An 8,815-nucleotide genomic window follows, 5' to 3' on the forward strand; every position below is an offset into this window, starting at 1 on the left:
CACTCACTCACTCATTCACTCACACTCACAGACTCTCCTTACAGTCACGTACCCACATACGTTCTGCAAAGCCACAGCACTCACATGCACACCACACCCACATGTATATGCACTCAGGCTCTTCACATTTTCAGAGCCCACAGCCACAACCAGCCCTGGTCAGCCTGGGGCTGTGCTGCAGAGCCCAATGTCCACTCCCGCGGGTGCGGGTTCCAGCACTACCTCTGCTGCGGGCCCCAGGGAAGAGGCTCTTTCGCTTGGCCTCACTTTCTTTATGTAGACAATAGGGCATCAGTGAGACTCTGGAAATCTAATGGTCACCACAGGGTTGGAACAGGAGACCAGCCCCCTGTGGCCCAGGAGACTTCTTGACTGGGCACGCATCATGTCCTGAGCCGTCTAACCCAAGACAGGCATTACCACACTGACGGGCAGAGAAGCTGGTGAGGCCAAGTTCAATTGTCTCTGGCCAGGATTGCCCGAGACCACCAGGTGATCTTGTGTGCCAGACTCAAAAGATTTTGCCCCATGACGGAGCAAGTAGCATAACGAGGGGCTGGCTAATGAGGGGAGGGGTGGGCAGCCGCCCCTCTGCCTGCATAGCGGCTATCAGCTTCTCCCCATTCTTTAGCACATTTCATTAGCAACCCAATTAAATCGGCTGGTACCCATGGCTGGGCGGACGCAGCCACACGCCCTGCCATTCCATGGCTCTGGGGCTGCCAGGATGGGACACCTGTAAGCAGCCTGGATGCTGGATTGCCTGCGGCCACTCGTGCCCTGGGACATGTGCCAACACCCCCCTCCCCAACCAGGGAGACTAAGGGACTGAGGGCTGGCCCCTCAGCCTCTCGAGTAGCTCCAGACACTCCCCATTGCTGAGCAGTGGGAAGGCGGTGTGGTGGCTCTGAGGACTGGGCCTGTGTGAGGAGGGGTGGAGAAGAAGCAGGACAGGAGCCTCAGGCTACACGTGGGGGCAGCAGAGGGGACAGAGATCACGGACCGGGCCCCTTGTCACCTCCATGTGTTGCTTCTCTCCATATTCTGACCCTTCGGGAATGATGTGGAGACGCGGCATGGGGTGGTCCCATGGGCACAGCCCTCTTGTTGACCCAGCCATCCCTTCCCCCTTCACCTCCTGCAGAGGAAAGCCCCCTCCCGGCCTTCTCCCTGCCCCTCTTCTGGTTTTATTACCTTTCCCCAGCCCTGTAGCAGCCTCTACAGTCCGCAAGGCCTCCCATCTCTGGCTGTGCCTCTCTCCAGGTTACGAGCTCATTCCCTCCTACTGCACACGGGGAGGGTGACAGTCAGGGGTGGGGGGGAGGGGTGGGAAAAGGAGGTGTGTTCATGCACCGTGTCTACCTGACATTTCTCATTTTGCCACCTCGGGCCCCGGGGTCCTCCTCATCCCTGGGCCAGTCACCGCGTCAGGGGATGGAGGGCTATGATGGGCCAGGGCTCTGTGGCCAGGGACAGTGGGTTAATTGGCTGCCCCTCCAGAACCATGTGGAATCCAGGAGCAGAAGATTCTCGAAGAAGTAGGGGTGCCGTAACAAAAAGGGGGGGGATGGTCTGGCAGATGAAAACAACAGAAGTCACGATGGGCCCAGACTACTGCGTGCGGGTCCAGAAGGGGAGGCCTGGCCAGAAAATATGAATGGTCAAGTGCAGCTCAGGGCATCTGGACAGAGAAGAGAAGTCAAAGACAGTGACCTTCAAATCCCTGAAGCCTGAGAGGAGAGTGAGGCTTATTCTCAGGCTCCAACAGGCAGAGGAAGACCGAGGGGTGGACATACGGAGAGAGAGCTCCCGGCTCCAGGCAAGAGGGCCAGCTGGAGAGCCAGCAGTGAGAACTGCCCTCAGGACAGCGGCCAGCGACGGCGGTGGGTGGGGCCTCCCTGTTCCAAGGACTGTTCTGGGGGAAGAGGGGTGTGGATGGGGTCCCTGCCTTGGGGTGGACTGGCGGCAGCGGAGCAGATGGTGGGGTTGTGTCAGGTGGCCCCCTCAATTCCCGCTAACTCAGACCTTCCACGGCTCAACAATGCAGACAGCGGCCAGCTGATGAGAGAGAAGCAGAGGTGGAAGGTGGAGGGGAGATAGCGGACAGTGCAGGCAAAGTGTCCGCAAGGTCCTGGAGACAGAAAAGCCACGCAGGCAGGCTGCAGGCCCCGTCCCTCAGCTCCTCCCAAGGTCACCGGCCGTGGGCTGTGGGGGCAGTGGTGACCCTCATTCTGGGTCCCTCCGGTGCCTGGAGCCTCCACAGCTCTGGGCAGCTTGGCATTCATTAGGGGCTGGCTAATGGCTCGGAAGATTGGCCAGGGGCGCTGCTGAATAGAGACCTCGGTGAGATTTATTCCTAATTATCTCATTTGTCTCCCCCCATTACTCTTTATGGCTGGGATTTATAGGGCCATTAGTGGGGCCCCGGCCAGGCCAGGACGAGCGTGAGCCTTGAGATGCTCCATAATAATAACAATAACAATGCTCACCCTGGCCAGATTAATGGGGGTGCCTTCTTGTCCTCCCCACCCCCTGTCCTTGCCGCCCACATGTCCCTCTCCCTTCTGGGACCCCCTGGTCTTCAGCACCAGGTCCTCAGCCACCTGTGGAGTTCAAGCCTGTGGCCTCCCCGTTCCCCCACCCCAAGCTTGTCTCTTGGCCCTTCTCACGTGCTACCTTTGGGAACTTCATGGTGATAGTTGGGGGGATGTGGATTCCAACGGTAACGCCTCTGAGACAAGCCTGTATCAGTAATGGATGTATCAGTAATGGATGCGTTTGGCTATAAACAGCTTAATCTGAAAGGACATGCGTTGTCTCCTTAACTAGAAGTACAGAGGTAGGTGATCCTGAGCTAGTCAAGAGGCTCAAAGATGCCACCGAGGAGCCTGGCTTCCCTCCTTCTTCTCCGTCATCCTCAGCATACGGTCCCTGTCTCCCCTCCCGCTCACAAAGTGGCTACCATAGCCCCAAGCATCAAGCCCACGCACAGCGTCCACGCCAAACAAAAAAAGGCAGGTGGGAAAAGGAGGCCTTCTCCTCTCACACCTTTTATCAGGAGAAGGAGATCATTTCCAGATGCTCCTCACAGGTCGACTTAACTCTGCCCAGACTGGGTCCCATAGGGTCCTAGGTGGGGTTCCCCCAGAAGCAGGCCCCAGACAAGGCTTCGAGTGCCAGTAAGTTTGTTCGGAAGCAGATTTCAGGAAACATCAGTCGGGGAGCAGGGAGTGAGGCCAGGAGGGAAGGCAGCCGGCAAAGGGTGTGTTAATTGGTTACCACTGCAGGCGACTGGCACCCAATCTTGGAGGACACGTGCCTTCAAGGGAGCTGAGGTGTTTATACACCAAACCCACAGTCACTGGTTGAGGGCTGTTCCCAGAGGAACGGCAGTTTTCTGGCAGTCTCTGCCCAGTCGCGCTGCTGGAGGAACCTTCCCGGCAAAGGGGTAGAGTTGCAAGCGGGCAGAGTTGGCCAAGGAACTCTTTCTCTCACTGGTAAGGCCCGAGCGGATGGGTGGGCCCCATCACCGGCGCTGGGCTTGACGTGACAAGCGGACAGACCAATCTGGATTCACTGTTTGGCTGGGAGAAAGGGGGCCGGCCGGTGGGGGGGGGGGGGCTGCCATAGGGTCGCCCCAGCCTTTCCCCACAGCCTTCCTCACCGGGCAGGAGAGGGTAGTGCAGAAGAGAGGGTCTTCCCAGAAAGAAGAGGGAACTAGGGGCACCTGGGTGGCTCAGTCGGTTACGGGTCATGGTCTCGCGGTTGGTGAGTTCGAGCCCCGCGTCGGGCTCTGTGCTGACAGCCCAGAGCCTAGAGCCTGCTTTGGATTCTGTGTCTCCTTCTCTCTCTGGCCTTCTCCTGCTCATGCTCTCTCTCTCTCTCTCTCTCTCTCTCTCTCTCTCTCTCTCTCTCAAAAATAAATAAACATTAACAATTTTTAATAAAAAAAAGAAGAGGGGGGCGCCTGGGTGGCTCAGTCGGTTGAGCGTCCGACTTCGGCTCAGGTCACGATCTCACGGTTTGTGAGTTCGAGCCCCGCATCGGGCTCTGTGCTGACAGCTCAGAGCCTGGAGCCTGCTTCTGCTTCTGTGTCTCCCTCTCTCTCTGCCCCTAACCCACTCGCATTCTGTCTCTGTCTCTGTCAAAAATAAATAAACATTAAAAAAATTTTTTTAAAAATAAGAGGGAATATTTAGTAAATGAGTACTGCATTTATCATCTATTGTTATGTGACAAATAAACCCAAACCTAACAGCTTGAAACAATAATGAAGACTTTATTCTTCCCCACTGTTTCCGTGGGTCAGGAATTTGGACACAGCCTGAGCTAGGCGGGGTCTGCATCAGGGCCTCTCTTGAGGTCGCAGTAAAATGTTGACCAGAGGGGCGCCTGGGTGGCTCGGTCGGTTAAGCGTCCGACTTCGGCTCGGGTCATGATCTCACGGCCCGTGAGTTCGAGCCCCGTGTGGGGCTCTGTGCTGACCGCTCAGAGCCTGGAGCCTGTTTCAGATTCTGTGTCTCCCTCTCTCTCTGCCCCTCCCCTGTTCATGCTCTGTCTCTCTCTGTCTCAAAAATAAATAAACGTTAAAAAAAAAATTTTTTTTTTAAATGTTGACCAGAGCTCTGGTCATCTGCGAGCTTGACGGGATGGTGGCTCCCTTACATGGCCAGCAAGTCTGTGCTAGCCATTGGCAGGGGCCCTTGCGTGCGTATTCCCCAGAGGGCTGTCTGAGTGTCCTCACACCATGGGCAGCTGACTCCCCCCACGAGTAGGGGGCAAGAGCCACAATGTCCGTTATGACCTGGCCTCGGAGTCCCCCACATCTTGGAAGCTGGCTACCATATTTACTATGAACCAGGATCCACAGCCCATTTAATCTTCATTCAGTTGTTGTTAAAAATGCACCTCTAGTTTCTATATAGCATGCCAGGCTCACTCCAGTGCTCAGTGCTCATGATCCCTCTTTTACAGATGAGAAACAGGAGGTGGAGACGTTACCTAATGTTTTCAGGCTGATTCCCCAGTGAGGCACGGCACTTCTGGCGTCAACACCTGTATTTGTCCCATCTCACCACGCTGCTTTCTGGAAAGCAGAATGTGCCCTGTGCGGGGAGTCAGGGGTCCTGGGTTACGGTATAGGCTCTCCGTTAACATGCTATGACACCTGGGCCACCATTTCCCATAGCAGATGCCTCTATTCATTAGGACTGTGTCTGCTGTAAGCTCATTTCTCCCTCCTGCAGATAAGTCTGGAGATGGTAGTAGGGAACTGCCTGTGCGCTCTGTAGGGAAGAGCGCTCTGTGCCTGGAGGTTCCCAGAGCCTCAGGCTCCTTGCAGGTCATTGCTCGGCTATGGCCCTTGTTCTCAGGGTCCACTATGGTGGCGTCCACATTCCTGGCAGCAAGGGGAGAGAAGAAGAGAGCAAAGGGCACATGCCACAGATGCCTCTTAAAGAAGATTCCTGGAGGCTGCTGTGTGCGACTTCTGCTAATTTCCCATTGTCTAGAACTTAGTCACATGGTCATGCTCCACCGCAAAGGAGGCTGGGAAGTGTAGTCTTTATTCTAGCGTACTCGTTATGCCCAGGTGAAATTTCTACTATTTAGAAAAAAATGGAGAATGGATATTGGGGGATGGCTAGCTGTTTCTACCCTAGCCAACAGCCATTAGCTTCTTCCCTTTTTTTTTTTTTTTTAACAGATCCCTAATTTAGTTCACTCTTCTCCAAGCAGCGATGAGCTTCTATGAAAGCAGCCCTCACCTCCAGGGAGTGAATTATGATTGATCAAAGCCAATCATGTGGTCTCACTCCCTTGCTAATGATTTACTTTAAAAAGGGCATATGATGTATGGAAACCAATTTGACAATAAACTTCACATATTGGGGGAAAAAAGGGGGGGCATATGATACCATCTCTGCCAATGAGAACTGAAGGCAAGTCTCTAAAGGCTCTTGGACACAAGACAAGAATATTCCCATTTCTGCCTTAGTGATTGTTGCCTGCATGTAACCTAGGCAGAAAGAGTCACCTTAGGAGTGTGAAGGGAGCCAGTCTAAGGGTCAAGACAACCCTCCCAAAAATTCTAGAGTGGAAAGAAGAAAAATATCTGCTCCTTAAGACAATTTTGAGGCACTTGATTAACCAACCCTGCCACCACACTACCTGTAAATACTACCTGTTCAGAGAATTGTCCTATGGTAATTCTTATTTAAGCCACTTTAATCGGGCTTCCTAATACTTGTAGCTAAAAACATACTGACTTATGAACACCTATATACCAACAAAATGGAAAACTCTTAGAAATATATAACATACCAAGACTGAATCAGAAAGAAACAGAAAATCTGTGTAGACCAATTACTAGTAAAGAGATTGAATCAGTAATCAAAATCTCCTGATACAGAAAAGTCCAGGACCAGATGGTTTTACTGGTGAATTTTGCCAAACATTTAAAGAAGAATTAACACCAATCCTTCCCAAACTCTTCCCCCAAAAATGAGGAGGAGGGAACACTCATTCCCAAATTCATTTTATGAGGCTAGAATCATCCTAATACCAAAACCCAGAAAAGGACACTAGTAGAAAAGGAAACTGCAGGCTAATAACCCTGATGAAAAGTTCTCAATAAAATACTAGCAAACAGGATTCAACAGAACATTAAAAGGATCATTCATGATGATCAAAAGAAGTTTATCCTTTGCATGAGAGAATGGTTCAACACACACAAATCAATCAATGTGATACACTATGTTAATAGAATCAAAGAAAAGAATCATATGATCATGTCAGTAGACACAGAAAAAGCATTTAACAAAATTCAGCATTCACACATTCACTCATGATAAAAACTTTTTTCCTTTCTTTATTTTTATTATTTTATTTTTTCAATAATATTTATTTTTAAATTTACATCTAAGTTAGTTAGCATATAGTGCAACAATGATTTTAGGAGTAGATTCCTTAATGCCCCTTACCCATTTAGCCCATCCCCCCTCCCACAACCCCTCCCGTAACCCTGTTTGTTCTCCATATTTATGAGTCTCTTCTGTTTCATTCCCCTCCCTGTTTTTATGTTCTTTTTGCTTTCCTTCCCTTACATTCATCTGTTTTGTATCTTAAAATCCTCATATAAGTAAAGTCATATGATATTTATCTTTCTCGGACTAATTTTGCTTAGCATAATACCCTCTAGTTCTATCCACATAGTTGCAAATGGCAAGATTTCATTCTTTTTGACTGCTGAGTAATACTCCATGGTGTGTGTGTGTGTGTGTGTGTGTGTGTGTGTATCACATCTTCTTTATCCATTCATCGTGATAAAAGCTCTTAATAAATTGGGCATAGAAAGAACATATCTCAACACTATAAAGGCCATATATGACCAGCCACAGCTAACATCATACTCAGTGGTGAAAGGTTGGAAGCTTTTCATTTAAAATCAGAAACAAGACAAAGGTTTCTACTCTTACCACTCCTATTCAACATATTACTGGAAGTCCTAGCTAAAACAATCAGGTAAGAAAAAGAATAAAAGGCATCAGAATTAGAAAGGAAGAGGTGAAATTGTCTCTGTTTGCAGATGATTTGGTTTTATATATAGAAAATCCTAAAGACTCAACAGAAAACTGTTAGATCTAACCAATGAATTCAGTAAAGGTGCAGTATACAAAATTAATATACAGAAAAAGTGGCATTTCTATACACTAACAGGACATTTTCTGAAAAAGAAATAAAGAAATCAATCTCATTTACAGTAGTATTGAAAACAGTAAAATACTTAGGAATAAATTTAACCAAAGAGGTGAAAGATCTCTACTCTGAAAACTATAAGACATTGATGAAAGAAACCAAAGAAGACACAAATAAATGAAAGATATCCCATGTTCATGGATTGGAAGAATTAATACTATTAAAATGTCAATACTACCAAAAGTCATCTATAGATTCAATGAAATCCCTATGAAGATTCCAATGGCATTTTTTTACAGAAGTAGGAAAAGACATTCCTACGAAAGACCCCAAATAGCCAAAGAAATCCTGAGAAAGAACACTCATTTATTTCAAGCGATACTATAAAGCTATAGTCATCAAAATGTAATGATACTGGCATGAAAACAGACAAATAAACAAACAAACAAAATGGAACAGAATTGAGAGCCCAGAAATAAACCCAAGCATGTATGGTCAACTAAAGTTTGACAAGGGAGCCAAGAATACTCAATGGAGAAAATAGAGTCTCTTCAATAAACGGTGCTGGGATAACTGGATATTTACATGGAAAAGAATGAAACTAGACCCCTATCTTACACCACTCAGAATGGACTAAACTCTTACATGTAAGACCTGAAATCATGAAACTTCAAGAAGAAAACATAGGAATAAATCTCCTTGACATGGGTCTCGATAATGGCTTTTTGAGTATGACATCTAAAGCACAAGCAACAAAATAAAAAAGAAATAAGCAGGTCTACCTCAAACTAAAAAGCTGCTGCACAGCGAGAGAAAACATCAACAAAGTGAAAAGACCACCTACGGAATGAGAAAAAATATTTGTAAACCATATATCTGATAAGGGGTTAATATCCAGAACATATAAAGAACTCATACAGCGGCACCTGGCTGGCTCACTCAAGCGAGCTTGTGATTTCTTGGTCTCGGGGTTGTGGGTTCCATGTTGGGTGTGGAGATTACTTAAATAAATAAAACTTTAAAAACACACACACACACAAGGGGCGCCTGGGTGGCTCAGTCGGTTGAGCACCTGACTTCGGCTCGGGTCATGATCTCACAGCTTATGAGTTCGAGCCCC

Source organism: Herpailurus yagouaroundi, unplaced genomic scaffold (assembly GCF_014898765.1).
Source record: "Herpailurus yagouaroundi ecotype Mexico unplaced genomic scaffold, PumYag 139, whole genome shotgun sequence".
NCBI classification, from domain to species: Eukaryota; Metazoa; Chordata; class Mammalia; order Carnivora; family Felidae; genus Herpailurus; species Herpailurus yagouaroundi.